The following is a 17730-nucleotide window of genomic DNA, read 5'->3' as shown; positions in this document are numbered from 1 at the left end:
TCTTTTTAGGACATTCAATAATCAAGTACTCTTCTTCCCTTGCTGCCTGGAATGCCCTGTGTTCAATCTGTATGGATCTGGGTCATTTACAAGGCTTGGTAACAGGACTCTAGGCCAGTGCAGAACTCTAGAGTTGGCTTGTTACTGTGCAATGAGTAACAAGGACCAGGAATCAGATTCTCCACCTCACGACTAATGGACCGGCACTGCCTCAGAACCAATAGACTGGTACATGCTCACGACCGATGGCCCAACAACTCCTCACAGCTGATTGCCCGACATCACCCCATGACTGATGGCCTGGCACCGCCTAACAACCGATACTGCCTCACGACTGATGGCCCGACAACCTGTCTTGCTACAGACCTCTGTGAGCAACACCAAAGTAATGTTATTTGTTTGAACATACAAAGCGGTGTGTAAAAATGAGGCATGCACTTTGTGATGAAACATTTAAGTTTTAACACAAATTTTGGCCTCAGTCCATTCCCAGAGAAGCATAGTATAAAAGGAATTTTTGCAATTATGCTTGCAACTTGCCAGGTATCCTAGCTTGATGGCTAAAAGGTAGCCCACTTGATCACATCTAGGGGGATATTCTCAAGAATGTGTGATAACCATCGCAAAATTAGCTTAGCGCAACTTTCAACATCGCAGTTTATTGCAGGAAAATAACACTGTGTTAACTAAGTATTCACATCATGGAGCCACCATTCGATGGGTCGACGACAACGCGTCAAATGTCTGCGATAAAGTCAACCCAACGCCGCAAAAATGCGAAACACGAACTCAAAAAAAGTTTCGATGAAGCCAATCGCGATACAATAAGCAGGGAAAACCAGCGACAGGCCGGCAAATCCCACACGTCGGGCGGGAGAATGCACTATAAAAACAACAAAACGAACACACCAAAAACAATCCAAAGTGCTTAGCAATATGGATGCACCCGGACCACGTGCAGAGGCCAAAGCGAACCCCACAAGCCCCACAGACCACCATCAAGGAACAACGGGGTCGGGGAAGGCCAAGGAGAAGAGGGATAGGAAGACAGCCAGGGTGCAGTCCACAGGCAAACCAGATCAGCGTCACGGAGGTGACAGAACACTACCATCAACTGACCCAAAATTAGACTACAGTGAATCCAGTCGGAGTGTCGAGTAGGTCAATAAAGGAGGCCAAAAGGCGCTGGCATGATGTGAAAATCTAAACCAAGCACAAAGCTGCTGCCAACAGGAAGGCAGCAACGGCGACAGGAGGTGGGAGTCCAGCTCCAAAGGAGGAGCTTGAGGAAATGGAGGACACAGTCATCAGTGTGGAGCTGGTGCAAGGACCCGGGAGTTCGGACACAGCTCGAGAGGACCTGACACAACATCAACAGGGTGAGTACCGACCAGTGACTGGGGGGCTGGGGGATATTGGCACTATGGCACACATGCACAATGATGTGTAGCACAATGCACACACACAATGACCCTGGATAATGTCCCTGATCCCTGTGGCACACTGCAGCACACAGACATTGCAATAACAGCACATCCACATTGATGACAATGTGGTACAATGTGCAACCCCGACACTGCAGAACAGAGGACACAACTGGCTCTGCATATGTGCAGAAACAGGCCAACTACATTTGACAGAGCAGGAAACTGTGAGATGGAAATGTACGCGTACAACCTCACATCTGTCATGTAGTCCAAATGTCCCTTGTCCAGCATCAAAATCCAGCATCTCACAAACAGTCACAATGAACATTGACATACAGTCTGCATGTAAACAAAAACAATACACCAACAAAGATGTCAACACAATGTCAACATGCATCTCCCCTTCATATTGCAGAGGACACACAACACCTCCAGCTGAGCAGAGCAGACCACTCATCAGTGATGCTGGAGAGGACCAACACATCTTTCGACACCGACGCCCTACAACAGCCCATGGACATCCCGTGTAATCCACCACCAGGACCATGGCAGCCAAACTACATAGAGGAGAATCCAGCCCCTGCAGCAGACCACAAAGCAGGAAGCACCCACCAGCACAGCTGGCTCCCAACACTTCACCATGGCACACATCACATTCCAAGGCCAGGTTTTAGAATGCCAAAAGGAGGTGGCCGTTCAAGTGCAAATGGGGTCCGAACCCATGGAAGACGAACTAGATCACATACTTGGGTGTCTAATTCCATTCATGGCCCACCTACACACCACAAAGAGGACCCACACTGCGACAGAGACACATGCATTTCCACATTTTCTGTACTGAATCACGCCCAGAGCCCCACAATTATCAGTCACACACCCGCGCTGGACCTGCGTACGATGGCCCAGTCCACTCCTCTTACGTATTGAGTGAGTGACGACAAAGCTACATGCCCAAGCTCTAACCCGCTGCCTGCAGTGACAGGTCTGTATTCGATGTACACAGCAGAAGGTAATGTCGTAGGGCCCAGGGCCCTCATGCATACATCATGACCACACTGACACACATGTGACTGGCAACCGGCAGGGCCGCATGTACAGTGATGCCTATGCTGGATGTGTGTGGGGTAAGTGTAAGCCAGCCCACATGGAATTGTTTGTGCTGGCAACAACTTGAACAGTGAACACCATTAAAACGGAAAAGTAAAACACCAACCTAACAGAGACAACTGCTGAGCAACATGGAGGTAGCCGGAGCAAGTACAGAGGTCACCCAATAAGCAAACAGAAGTGTCCGTGAGTTTAAGTGCACTGAGGTTGGTAACATAGAGACAAATATTCCCTCATGACCTAAATTATTTTACACTTGACAATTCTTATGCTTTCAACAAAAACCTTCAAAACAAGGTGACAACATTTAATTTTGTCATATTTTTATATTTTATTTCTTTTTTATGTGTTCTTTTCAACGAGATTATATTTTTCACAGTATTTCTTAAATTCATAACAATTATTTTCTCAAAAAGGACATATAATTCATCAGTGAGTATTAAAATACAGACACCATACAGAGAAAACAAGTCTAATACACTCTCACAAATATCTCATGCATGCACTCTCATACACTCTACATTCATTCTTTATTCTGTGTCTGAGGGGTCACAAGTTGTTATATGATCTATTACGCAAGGTCACCGAGGTTGGGGCACTAGAGCTGAGCTCGCTCATGTGTACAAATTGTCTAGGATTGTGTCCCTATGGGATATACCTGATGCAGCTGCAGTGGGGTGTGTTACACCTGCATCATCTACCTCATCATCATCCCAGGTCTCCCACAATGCCTGATGTGACATTGCTGCGTAACCTCTCCACAGTACAAAACTCAATCAGTAGAGGTCCTTGGGTTGCAGTGCACAGAGTCAGTGGCACCTGGAGTGCTGAGCAGGGTATCAGGCAGATGATGGAATCCACGACAGGTGTGAGCAACTCTGTTAGTCTGCTGTATGACTGTTTTGACTCTGGCATTTGGCGGTTGGAGGTGGTCCTGGCGATGGTGGTGTGTGCCTCCTGCGGTAATGCAACATCCGGGCCAGTCAGGACTCGATTTGATGTGTGAGCCTGGTGGAGTGCAGTTGAGGCATCGAATAGCGTAGGGCCATAGACACATGGCGTTAATAAACCCAAGGTCATCGTCTCAGAGGCCATTCAATATTCAATCAGACAAAGTCCCTGACTTGAGCTGCACAGAGTTAGTAGCCCCAGATGCACAGCGGCCAGCATAGGCATACCGCCACGGGGCGGTGACTTGCGGTGCACTGAAGTAGGGCCATGCGGACTGAGCGGGTCCTCGACAATGTCCAAGGAGAATGTTGCAGAGGGTTGCAGGGGACAGTGGAAAGTGTCCTCCAGGGCATGACGCAGAGGGCAGTACCAGTCCGGAAGCAGCAAATGGAGGAGTGGAACGCTACAGCCTCGTTTTCACCACCAATTCGGTATCAGCTACATGAGGATGAAGACAACCCCCAGACCATAGACTCAGACGCAACCAAAGCTCAAGCAGAGAGTGTCCATGAATGTCGGGGCATAGACTTAGTTGCACTGGGGCTGAGAGGAGATGCAGTCTGTGATGATGCCGGTACAATGATATGAACTCTGCCATTGGTAAATCAAGACTCAGTCCCAAAGGTGTGACCTACAGGACCGTAGTGTAGGCCGGAGGCAGCGGTCAGCAGTGGCCTATTGCCATGTGTTGTTGGCTCATGATGCAGAGAGTTAGTTACACCAGGGCAGTTATAGTAGTGTTCGATCACCCTGTAACGATGATCCTTTTTTCCTCCTGACTGAAACGCATCATCCCCTACACCTTTCCTTGCATGCTCTACCAATAATAAATCAAGACTTAGTTCCAATTGTGTGACCTACTTGAGCGCAGTGTGGCCCGAGGGCATTAGTCCGCGTGGGCCCACAGACACATGTGGTTGGAATGCTATACACAGACGAGCACTACATCGAAGGGAGTACAGGGACATCAAGCGTCCCATGAACATATGAATCGGCCATCAGGATATGAAGACTCAGTTCCAAATGTGTGACCTACTCGTGCACCTCGTTGGCTGAGGGCAGTATTCCGCTTGGACCCATAGACACTTGTGGTTGGAATGCTATGCACAGAGTTCGTGGTACCACATCGAAGGGAGTATAGTGATATAAACTCTGCCATAAATAATGTTCTCTGCCATAGTGGAATCAAGACTCGGTTCCAAATGTGTGACCTAATAGTCCTCTGTGAATGCCGGTGGAGTACGTCAATGAGAACGGAGAACTGCAGGCCTCGCTCGCGGAGGCCGTGATGGTCTGACCAGGCTGCCAAGGTCACGGGCCTCTGGCTTGGAGCTTGCCCTCTTCGACACACGCTGGTGTCAGCAGGTGAGCATTGAGGCCTGGGTGTGCAGGGGCGGGCAAGACTGGTTTGGGGACCAGTTGCCTGGGGTGCAGCAGGCGCACAGGATCGCAGGCAACACCGCACATGGTGACGGCTTGTGCCAGGGTGAGAGGGGCTGCCCTGGCAGAAACGTTGGGCATTCCGGAAGAGAACCACACCAAGAGTTACGTGCCTTTTATTGACACTCTACGCTGGCCTGGCATAATCCGGGCAAGCCCACTCCACTCACGCTTGTGGGGGGACATAACAAGCTACATTTCTGTGATCTTCCCCGCTGGTTGGGGTGATATGGTTGTGTCTACTGTCCACTACACTCCAAAGACCAGCGGTGTATGTCAACATGGATATGTGTGTGGTCTGCATACTACAGTCTGGCCATCACATCCACACCACACTTAGCATTGTGTACATTCTTATTCATCAGTCACTTGCCTCCTTCACACATGCCTGACCCCATCTCTTTAAAGTATTCTGCTATTGTGTGACTGAGGTGCCATGCTGTTGAAGGCTAATGTACATGGCTGGCCCAGGTTACCACAGTAACTTGTGCTGTTGTGTCTGGTGGGTGTGCATGTTGTTTGGCATGTTGTATGTGAGTTTGTAACATGTGCATTCCCAGTGTTGTGAGTTGCATGATTGTGGAGATCAGGTGTGTGGTGTGTTCATTTGGTTTTTGCCATTGAGCAGTGCATTTCTGTGGGTGCCATCCTGGCTGTGCTGGTTGATGATGGACTGTCAGAAGATGTAGGAATCATGCACACTGCCTGGGTTGTTGGCGTTGACGTTGGTGGAGATTCCCCGGTGATCCGCTATTGCCTGGACATTGATGGAATTCATGGGCTTTCTGTTGCGGTTATTGTGTGCAGTGTAGCCAGGGGGCACAAGTAGGACATTTGTGCTGTCAATTGCCCAATAACACATGCAAGAAGCCAGCTGTGGCATAGATGCCTTGCTTGGTCTCCGGCTGTTCCTGCGCAGTGTGGGGGAAGTTTAGATAGTGGGGTACCAATCTGATGGTGTCATCAGTGATGTCATTTGAGATGTCATCAGTGATGTCATCGGTGATGTCACTGACCATGTCATGAATGATGTAATATGTGACATCATCAGTAGTGGATTGCAGGCGCACGAGTTATAGTTAGTACAACTAACTATAACGGGGGAATTTCAATGGTTTTATATGAGTGAAATGTCCAGCTAACTTTAACACCCCTAAAACCTATGTTTTTTCAGTGAATTTCTAAGGTTTTTTAAATGCTAATTCCTAACTGTAACAGGCCTCAAACCTATGTTTTTTCAGTGAATTTCAAAGGTTTTTTAAATGCTAATTCCTAACTATAACATGTCTGAAACCTATTGTTTTTTCAGTGAATTTCAAAGGTTTTGTATATGACAATTTCTGAATGTATTTATTGTTATTTTTATTTTTTTTATATTGATTTTCTACATTTTTTAACACGTTATTTTTAGATATTTTATTTTTTAAATTACATTATAATTACATTATAGATTACATTACAAAATATACTTTCTCAGAATGAATTACTTTAGTTTAAATACTTTGCAAATAGGCAATAGACTTTAAAGTACAGTAGTTACAGTTGTTGCAATGGGCAACTCAATTTCAAACACAATGCAACATTGAGCTCAATTTGAATTTCTAGTTACTTGCAATTAATTACTTTTTGGATTACTTTTTTAACCACGGCACTGGATCCTAAATTCAGTCCTGAGACATCACCTGTAAACAGTTGAGTAAAAGCATTTTGGTTACAGTAGTGATTTTTAAGGAATTTTATTGTAGTTTAAAAGATGACAGAAACTTTTTCACATAGAATCACCAATGTTATCCTATGGGAGGAAATTCACTTATCGGGTAAGTAGTTTGAACATTACTTTTTCTTACTCAGTGGTGGATCCTGGTTCCAGCACAGGTGCATCTCCTGTAAACAGTCGAAAGAATGCGTTTAAGTCATATATGAATTTTTTAAGGAATATTTTTAGTTTGTGAAAGTAGACACTTAAAATCTTTTCTGGTGAAAACCACACAATGGATTCCTGTGGAAGGAAATACAAGTTAAGTACTGGTAAGTATGGTTAAAATTACTTTTTAGGATCAGTACTGGGCTCAAAGAAGCAGTACTGAGGTCACTCCTGATAACAGGTGAGTAAATCGGAACTCGTTGTTCTGCTGATTTTATAGACAGTTTATAAAGTTCGGAAACTCCACAATTAGAAGAGTTTCCAAGTGAAACCAGTCAATGTTGGCCTATGGAAGGAAATTCAAGTAACTGGTAAGTACGGATGGAATTACTTTTCATGATCAGTACTGGGCTCAAAGATGCAGCACTGACGTCTCTCCTGATAACAGGTGAGTAAATCAGAATTCGTAGTTCAGCTGATTTTACAAGAATATTTGTATGTTTCAAAAATCAACACTTAGAAACTTTTCTGCTGAAAACCACACAATGGATTCCTATGAAAGGAAATACAAGTTACTGGTAAGTACGCTTAGAATTACTTTTCAGGGTCAGTGCTGGGCTAAAAGATGCAGCACTGGGTTCTCTCCTGATAACAGCTGAGTAAATCGAAATTCGTAGTTAGGTTGATTTTACAGGAATATTTGTATGTTTCAAAAATCAACACTTAGAAACTTTTCTGCTGAAAACCACACAATGGATTCCTATTAAAGGAAATACAAGTTACTGTAAGTATGCTTAGAATTACTTTTCAGGGTCAGTGCTGGACTAAAAGATGCCGCACTGGGTTCTCTCCTGATAACAGGTGACTAAATTGGAATTCGTAGTTCGGCTGATTTTAGAGGAATATTTGTACAATGGTGAAGGAAGGGGGCAGGGCCTGAGGTGACATGTGTGCAAACACGCCCTGTGGCATGTTTTAAGTTGCAGGATTAGGTGCCCTTGAATCGTGAGGTCCCTTGGGGGACAACTAGCCCACCAGGTACCTCTAGGGTGCAACTAGCCCACCAGCTACCTCCAGTAAGTGCCACAGAGCTGCGTTGCAGAGAGGAGTAAAGAGGGGCGTGGCCTCAGAACACCTCTCTGCAACGCAGCCCCCTGGCACATACCGGAGGTACCTGGTGGGCTAGTTGGCCCCACGGAACCCCCAGTATTCAAGGGAAATGTGTTCCCCCTCTGTAAACGCACCAGGGGGCGCGTTTGCAGAGTGGTGCAATAAGGGGGCGTGGCCTTAAATAGTTTTATTTAAGAAGGGGGGCTTTGTAGCCCCCCTTCGTTTTTTAATTGTTGGGCCCTGGTGATCCCATCCCCCAGGGCCTGCCCCTAATTTTTTTTGTTTTTAATAAAAAATATTTGGAAGTGGGCCCCTTGGCCCCCCTCCTGAGGCCATAGTCTGCTCCGGGGACCCCATTCTCCGGGGCATGGGCCTTATTTATTTATTTATTTTATTAGGAGGGGGCTGCCTTGCCCCCTCCTGTGGCTACTTTTGGCCCCGGGGACCCCATCCCCAGAGCCGGCCCTTTTTTTTTATTTAAAAAATGTTCCTTTTGGGGAGGGGGCCATGTGGCCCTCCTCCAGGGCCACTAATAGCCCCAAGGACCCCATCCCCTGGGGCTGGCCCTCACCGTTGGGGACCGTGGGGGGTGCCCAATTCTCCCAGGGTCCCGCCGGCTCCCCGCCTTCGGGATCCGGCATTGCTTTTCCATATGGGGAGCAGCTCATATGCTGTTCCCCATATGGAAAAGCAATCTGCTTTCCTATTTGGAAGAGAGAGCAGGTTCCCCGCTCTCTCTTCCAAATAGGAAAGCAGTTTGCAATGGCAGGGTGGGAGCCGCGAGGCTCCAGCCCTACCATTGCAAACAGCAGTGTCATGGGGGTCGGCACCCCGGGACACTGCAGGAGCTGGCCATGGGGGTCCCCAGGGCCATCAAGAGCTCCAGGAGGGGAGCCCGCACGGGTGTGTGACTTGTAATTTTACCTTAAAAAAATAGCCCCTATCAGTAATTTCTAATATCTCCTGGGACCCAATCCCCCCGGGTCTTATAAAAAATGTTGGGGACCGTGAGGGGAGCTACAATGCCCCCACAGTCCCGCCGGCTTCCCGCTTTCTTAGGGAGTCGGCATTGCTTTTCCGCAAGGGGAGATGCTAACTTGTATGTGGAAATGCAATCTGCTTTTTGTTTTGAAAGTGAGACCAGATTTCTCTGCTTTGTCTTTCAAAATGCAAACTAAGTCTGCTATGGGAGGGCTGGAGCCGTGAGACTGCTGCCCTCTCAAAGCAAACAGCAGTGTCCCGGGGGTAGACTCCCCTGGACACTGCATGATCCGGCCGTCAGGTGTTGCGGTCTCCAGGGCTCTTGAGGACTGTAGGCATAGGGTCACGCAGTCTGTCTCTCACAATACACAAATTTCCGGGGGTGGTCATTCCGTGGGCTTGAGGGGGGTCGTTGAGGCCCACACACTTCTAATTTTGTAGGGGGGGCTTGGATGCGAAAGTGGTGCGAAAGTGGTGCAAGGCCCAATCAAATAACTTAAACTTACAACATAATGAGTAGACTCAAAATATTATCCTGGAATGTTAATGGTCTCCGCACCAAGCCTCGTGCTAATAAAATCATGCAATATCTTCGAGATATCGATGCGGGAATCATTATCCTCCAGGAGACTCACTTAATTGAGAGTGAGATACTCAAGTTAGTTCGAAGGAATAGATGGATAGAATCCTCGATTTCAACAACACAAGGTTCTTATACGCGGGGGGTCTCGATTTTTAAAAAAAAATCCGTTACATTTAAGATAAAACATCAGAAAGTAGACACTGGAGGGAGATGGGCTATCGTAGCAATAGAATTAGGAGACATTAAGTTAACACTTGTGGGATATTATGGTCCAAATATAGATGACCCCTCAGCACTGAAAACCCTCTTTAACCACTTGCTTAGTTTCCCAGACCCGGTGATTATAGCAGGGGATTTCAACATTACTTTGAACCCACTTCTGGATAAATCCCCTAATAATAGACAGAAAACCGTTTCTAAATCCAGAAACTGTCTTCTAGGTTTAATGAACCAATATGACTACATTGACATCTGGCAGTTCAGAGAGGGTCAAAGGCAAGATTTTTCATTTAGGAACTTGAAATATAGACATAGATCCAGAATTGACTTTATTCTCACTAGTAGAGCTCTAGCTAAAGACACTACTTCAATACAATACACTCCAATGCATCTGTCTGACCATTCTGCAGTTGAGTTAGAACTAAAACTGGCAACGACACCTCTTACAAAAATATGGTCCTTTGACAGATCTCTACTCTCATCAATAGAGGATATTGAATTCTTACAATCAGAAACAAGATACTTCTTTAGTACCAATAAAGATACAGCTTCAATAGGAATAGTTTGGGATGCATTCAAGTGTACATTAAGAGGTCTTATTAAAAATAAAGTAGCCTATCGTAGAAGACAGTATACAGACGAAATTACCTCCATTGAAAGAAACATTTTGGCAGTTCAGAACGATATAGACAATACCGCTCCTATAGATAATCATAATCTTGCTGCAAAACACACAGAATTGGATAGGCTAAAGTCTGTATTGTCTGTAATTCTGGAGAAACGTGTCATGCAGAGATGGGAGGCAAGTAAACTTTCGCATTTCCAATATGGAGAGGGGGCAGGGAAATTACTTGCCTGGAAAACAAAATCTGACCGGGTCTGTAACAACATATCTTCAGTTACATCAGCGGGGGGCACCTTTTCCAGGGACGATGAAATCAGGGCAGCTTTCAGAATTTTTTTTCAATCCTTATATCAGGACGACCTTAAGCCTACTCAGAATGATATAATTAGTTGGCTCGAGGGTATTTCCCTTCCGTCTTTAACAACAGAACAGTCCTGTTCTTTGGATGGGGAAATAACTATAACGGAGGTAGAGCAGGCCATAAAGAAAGCAAAGAGTGGAAAGGCTGCAGGCACTGATGGTTTGCCATGTGAAATTTACAAAAAACTCATCTCAGAGGTTTCTCCAGTCCTGGTTACTCTTTTTAACCAAATTCTTAGAGATGGCGAGTTACCACCAGAATCATGGAATAATGCCTCTATAACCCTCATCCTGAAGTCTGGTAAACCCTCCTCAGATTGTGGTTCATACAGGCCTATATCTATACTAAACGCCGACTACAAAATTTTTACATCTATATTAGCTAATCGGTTGGGCCGGGTAGCTCCTGATATTATAGCTCCGAACCAAAAAGGGTTTATAAAAGGGAGACAGCTTTGTGAGCTTACGTATGAATTGATTGGTTCAATGGATATTGCTATAAAGGAGGCAATTCCTCTGGTTGTCCTCACGTTGGATGCCACCAAGGCTTTCGACAGGGTGAATTGGTTGTACCTGTCGGAGGCCTTGAGGAGGTTCAACGTGGGGGACAGATTTCGGAGGACGATAAATCTTCTATATCGAAGCCCATCTGCTTCACTGTTGATTAATGGAGGCTTGACGGAGCCCTTCAGGGTCATGAGAGGAACCAGACAGGGTTGTCCCCTGTCTCCCCTCCTCTTTGATGTATATATCGAACCCTTCGCTCAAACCCTAGGAGACAGTATACTCATTAAACCTTTTATTTATGGTGGCTGGGATAAGAAGGTGGCACTTTATGCAGACGATATTATGATTTTTTCTTCGAGTTATGACGAAGCATACCCAGAGATAATCGAACAGGCCCTTAAATTTGGCAAAGTGTCAGGATATGAAATTAATGCCCTAAAGACAGAATCAATGTCCTGGAATAGTAATACAACTGATAATAACGGGACATCCAAAAACCAAATTCGTTATCTGGGGGTGAACATAGTAAAGGATATCAACGCGATTGCTTCTCTTAACTTTAACAAAGTAGCTGCAGAGTGTCGGAAACTTATGAGAGACTGGTCTCATCTTCCGCTCTCTGTTTTGGGTAAGGTTAATTTGGGGAAGATGAGTATCCTACCGAAAGTTTCTTTTTTGTTTAACTCAATTCCGCTTTTTTTTATCCAAAACTAATCTCAAAACTACAAAGCGCGATCACTAGCTTTATTTGGAATAGTAAAAGTCCCAGAATTTCGTGGAAAAAAATTAGGCGTCGCAGGGAGAAGAAAGGACTGGCTGGACCAGACCTTCAAATATACGCATGGGCGTTTCAGCTATCGCACACGCGTATGTTGCTTAAAACCCCTACATCTATAGGGATGGGCCCTATTTTTTCCATATTATTGGAATGCGAAGGAGTAAATCAAGTTGGATTTTTGTTTAAATTTGGCGACCCCAAATTCTTTAAGAAGATAAAATTGAAAGTTGTACAAGGGATTGCATCTACTTGGTACAAAGTTAGGCAAGCGATAAAGGTTGGCTACTATTCTGCGAAGGCTCCTATATGGAACCTACCCGCCCCTCCCTTATGGACAATAGATGCTCTTAATAATCCGCTAATAGAAGCCGGTATCAATAGTTGGGATAACTTGTTTATGGATGTGTCCTTACTTCCATGGGACTATCTAATTAATAAAGTAGGCCCAAGTCTGTCGAGATTTAAATATATCCAGATTTCCAGCTGGTCACAGTTATATAAAGAGCAGCCAACACGAAGTAACAAGCAGCCTATAGGTGGTTTTAGCGATTTGGTAACTTGCCTATTAGACAGCCCAGTGGCAAAGAAAGAAATATCGCGTTGGTACAATAAAATAATAGATGAAATAGATGTCAACTTTCATCTACCGACAACACTGTGGGCTGAACTAATGCCAGGCTTAGATGTGGAAGAGCTTTGGACCGCTTCTTGTTCAATGCTTTGGGACCTAGTTAAACCTTCGTGGCTTCGTAGGAACCACCTCTTTACCATACATAGGGCATACTATTCTCCCCATAGGTTAACTAAGTTCTCATTAACAGGCCCAGTCCTATGTCCTAGATGCGGGTTAATCGCAGCCTCGCATATACATATGTTTTTAGAATGTCGAAATCTATCGGATTATTGGGAAGCTATAAGGAATAAGCTATCACAATCTTTGGGTGAACATGTCTCTATAGACCTCGCGCTTGTTATCTTTGGTCTGAAAAGTAAAACCCACAACGCAGCAACCAAATTGATATTTTATTCCATTCTAGCGGCACGTAGGGAGATATGTAGACACTGGAAAGATGCTCAACCACCTACAGTACATGAATGGCGAACATCACTCCTTCAAATTTCCAAACTAGATCTAGCCAGAGTAGGAAATCCCAATAGGAGAGCGTTCTGGGCCATGCTTGGATAGTAGTAACAACACCTGGGGTTTTTTTTTTTTTTGTTGGTTTTTTTTCCCCCAGGTCCTATGATTAATGTGCGCATTGCCTATCCTAGTTATCAAGTCTAACAGTCTTGGTGCTAAAGGGGCCTCGATAATTCGGGCACTATCAACTAAGGTACCGCCTAAAGCAGGTTCAAGCTTGGTCAGTGTATATGGTGCTGATGGGAACTGGTCTCCCTCCTCGCTGTATGAATTCCCTTACCAGCTATAAGCTGAGATAGCACAGTACACGACCAGTCATCTCATTGCTCTGTGGTGGTTTTTTTCTTGGTTTTGATAGATTGGAGCTATGCACACAAATGAGGATAAATTAAAAAAAAAAAAAAAAAACTTTTATTAAAACAATAAATAACTGGAAATGTAACTTAAAGATAACAATACAATAAATAACTAGAAACATAACTTTAACAAAACAATTATGTATTAAATATTTTATTAAGCATAGGCAATGAAATGCACCTCCGAGACATCTGTAGAGCCGACACCACTCCAGGGAGGCCTAGGTCAGCGACCTCACTGGCACCCAACACGAGGCCAGCGGGTACATCATCTGTTAACACAGCAAGCCGCCTACAACCCAACTGGGCCGGCCGCGTCATAAGAGGTGCTACAACGGTGCAAGCTGATCAGAGCTAGTGCAATTCGAGAAACAAAGAACTGTAAACAACCCCCCTACCCTTCCCACCCTAACCCTCCCCTCTCCTTGTCCATTTCCGGGCGTAGTCTAATGGTTGTGGTCCATGATTAACAATCAGGTGGTGCTGCGCGCGCAGGGCCTGTGCGCTTACGGGTGTGCGTCTTGGGGTCTGGGAGAGGTGTTTCTGCCAGTCGTAACAGGCGCAGGTAGCGCGGGCAGCTCACCTCCCGAAACTCCCCGGTAAGCAGGGCGAGGAATGGCCGCCAGAGCTCCGCGAAGTCCGCCCCCCTCCCTGCCGCCGCCAGTGATAGTTTCTCCATGCCCAGGATCGCCCAGAGCCGGTGAAGCCACCCCAATTGCTGCGGAGCCTGAGACGCCCTCCAGTGGGCCACGATGTTTTGGACTGCAGCCCCAAGCGCCAGAGCGATCAAGCGGCCTCTCCAGGATTTCAGAGGGTACATGAGGGCGTTTGGGAGGCCTAGAATAATGTATGCTGGGAAGCGCGGCAGCTGAGTGTCCAGGTGTGCGTCAATAAGGTCCAGGATAGGGTCCCAATAGGGGCGCAGCGCCTCACAGCTCCACAGCAGGTGTTCCAATGTCCCCCGTTCCCCACACCCCCTCCAGCACCTGTCACTCACTTGGGCATCCCATTGATGAAGTCGCTCAGGGGTGTGGTACCAGTATGTGGCTACCTTAGTCAATGTCTCGGTAAGCCCGGTGTGGTGCGCCGAGTGTCTGGCCCTATGGTACACCCCCTCCCACTCTTTCCTAGTGAGCTGTCTCCCCAGGTCCCTTTCCCACCGGACCTGACCTGCGTTGTACGTGTGTGCCTGGGTGAGAAGTAGCTGCTGATAAAGGTCTGAAATCAATTTCTTGTCCGAGGTGCGCGTCAGCAGCCACCGTTCGTAGGGTGTGAGGTGCCGTTGGGCCCCGGGCCGGATCGAGGGGTGGAGCACCCAGTGGCGCACCTGCAGGTATTGCAAGCGTTCCGATTCGGCCACGCCGTAATCCGCCTTGACCTGCTGGAACGGGAGGACCCCCTTGATGTCGAACATGTGTCCCGCCGCTCTACAGGGCGTCGTCCGCCACGTCGTGAATGCTCCGGGGTCCAGGCCCGGCGAGAAGTCTGGGTTCTCAAAGATGGGAGTCATAGGCGAGGGGAAGGTGGTCAGCCCCTTGGCCACGGCCACCCTGTCCCATACTCGCAGGGCGGTGCTAGTGATTTCAGAGGCGTACAGGTTAGGGGGACGGTGTCGGCGTGGTAGGAAAGGCACGCCCTGGAGGGTACGGCCGGCCACTGCCTGGTCCAGGAAGAGCCAGTGTTTGCCGGACTCTAGCTGGAACCATTCCACGAAGGTGCGTAGTTGTGCTGCCTGAAAGTACAGGGTGAGGTCCGGCACGCCGACCCCCCCGTTCGCCGGGGGCAGGGTGGCGAGAGTGTGCTTAAACCTAGGCCGCCGGCCGTTCCAAATGAACCGTGACAGTTCCGATTGGGTTTGTTGCAGCCAACCCTGCGGGGGGTTCAAGGGTAGCGTCTGAAACAGATACAGAATCTGCGGTAGCAGTGTCATTTTGACTGCGGCAATTCTGCCGAGCCATGACAGTGTGAGCGGCTTCCAACGCCGGAGCTGCTCCCGAAGTTTGAGTGTAAGGGCCCCGTAGTTGATTCGCGCGGTGCCCCTGACGGTAGGAGCCAGGCGGACGCCCAGGTACGGGACGGTTGCGTCCGACCACTGTATCTTGAATTCCGATTTAATCTCGGCCACCACGTCTGGGTTCAGGGAGATGTTCAGGGCTTCAGATTTGGCTTCGTTGATTTTAAAACCCGAGGCCAGGGCAAAGGTGTGGAGCTCCACAAAGAGAGCACGCAGGGATTGCATTGGGTCGGTAAGGGATAGCAAGACGTCGTCAGCGTACAAGCTGATCTTATGCGTATCAGCACCAAATTTGATACCAGATATGAGCGCATGCTGCCGCACCCTCGGAGCCATCGGCTCCATATATAGAGCGAATAGAAGCGGCGACAGGGGGCAGCCCTGACGCGTGCCTCTGCCGATGTCAAACCTCGGGGAGGTATGGCCGTTCACCCTGACCGTGGCGTTGGGCCGGCGGTAGCAATTGAAGATGCGGTGGCGGAGCTTCTCGCCAAATCCGAATTGGCGGAGAACCTGGCCGAGGTAGGGCCAGTGCACTCTGTCGAATGCCTTCTCCGCATCGATGGTGAGGAGCATGCAACCCGGTTTAGTGCGTGACCCGGCCTCAATGAGGTGCAGCACTCGCCTGGTGTTATCGCTAGTCTGCCGTTGGGGGATAAAGCCCGCCTGGTCAGGGTCTACCAGCTGCTGCATGTAAGGCGCAATGCGGCCCGCTAGAATGCCAGTGTAGAGCTTCAAGTCTACATTCAGCAACGAGATGGGCCTGTATGAGCTACACGTCGCCGGGTCGCGGCCCGGTTTGGGGATGACAGAGATGGACGCCTCCAGCAGGTCCGGGTGGATGGCACCAGGCGTGTCAAAGGTGTTAAACAGGTCGCGCAGGAGGGGGGCAAGTTGCTGGCAAAAGGTCTTGTAGAAAGCCGCGGTATAGCCATCGGGTCCCGGGGATTTCCCCACCTTGAGGCGGGCAATAGCAGAGATGACTTCCTCCAGGCCGATGGGCCGTTCCAAGAAGTCCGCTTGGTCCTGGTTGAGGGAGGGGAGCTCCGCGCCCTGCAGGTAGGCCGGGCCGGCGAGCGGGTCCAGGTGGTCCGCGTCGTATAGCGCCGCATAAAAGGTGCCAAAGGTTGCCGCAATCGCCGCGTCTTCCGTGACCTGGCTGCCATCCGCCGACAGGAGGGAACGCACCTGCTGCCGTTGGGTTTGCGCCCGTAGTCTGCTCGCCAGAAGCTTCCCGCATCGGTCGCCTCCGGTGTAATAGGCGTGCTTAAGGCGCATAGCGGCGTATTCCGCTACGTCTTGGTCCAAAGCCGCCAACATTTTCCGTTCGGCGCATAATTGGCGCCATGCCCTCGCCGCCCCCGTGCGCTGGTGCATCTGTTCTAGTTCCGCTACCCGTTGGGTAAGCTCGGCACGCTTCAGCGCCCTGTCCCTGTTGTTGGCGGTGGCTATGGAGATGAGTTCCCCGCGGAGGACCGCCTTGAGGGCAGCCCACTGAGTGGCCTTTGAAGTGTCATCATTGGCGTTGTGTTCCAGAAAGTGGTCAATCGCAGCTGTGAGGCGGGTTTGGGTGTCGGGCAGCTGCAAGAGGCCGTCTCGCAGCCTCCAGTGTCGTTGCGGAGCTGGCATGGCGCCCACACGAAGTGTCGTCACCACTGGGGAATGATCCGAGAGCGCGGCCGGCTGAATCTCCACCTCCTCGACCTGCTGCGCTAGCTGAGTGGAGCACAGGAAATAATCCAGCCGCGCATACGTCTTGTGCGCCGCCGAGTAGTACGTGTATGCTATGGTCTGGGGGTGCATGTGTCGCCATAAATCTATGAGGCCCAGGTCCGCCACGTGCGCGTGTCCTGCTGCAGTGAGTGCTCCCACCTGCCCGGATCTCTGGCCTGAGCGGTCTGCCGTGTTGTGAAAAACAATGTTAAGGTCTCCCCCTAACAGCAAGTGTGTGCGTGTGGTAGATGTAGCGGTCTCTAGTGCCGTATGCAAGAACCGTTCCTGTCCCTCGTTCGGGCCATAGACTGAACCCACTAGCAAGGTATGGCCCGCAACCTGGAAGCTATAAAGCAGAAGTCGCCCTCTAATTTCGGCTTCTTTCTGGAGGACCCTCCCCTCGAAGGACTTAGCCACTAGAATCGCCACCCCCGCTGTTTTCTTCGGGGAGGAGGAGAAGAACTGCCAGGGAAAGGCGCGTGATTTGTGTCTGTGTTGATCGCTGTGAACAAGGTGTGTTTCCTGGAGTAGGCAGATATCCGCCCTGGAGCGCT

Source organism: Lissotriton vulgaris, chromosome 4_1, assembly GCF_964263255.1.
Source record: "Lissotriton vulgaris chromosome 4_1, aLisVul1.2, whole genome shotgun sequence".
NCBI lineage: Eukaryota > Metazoa > Chordata > Amphibia > Caudata > Salamandridae > Lissotriton > Lissotriton vulgaris.
This window is presented reverse-complemented; position numbering follows the sequence as displayed.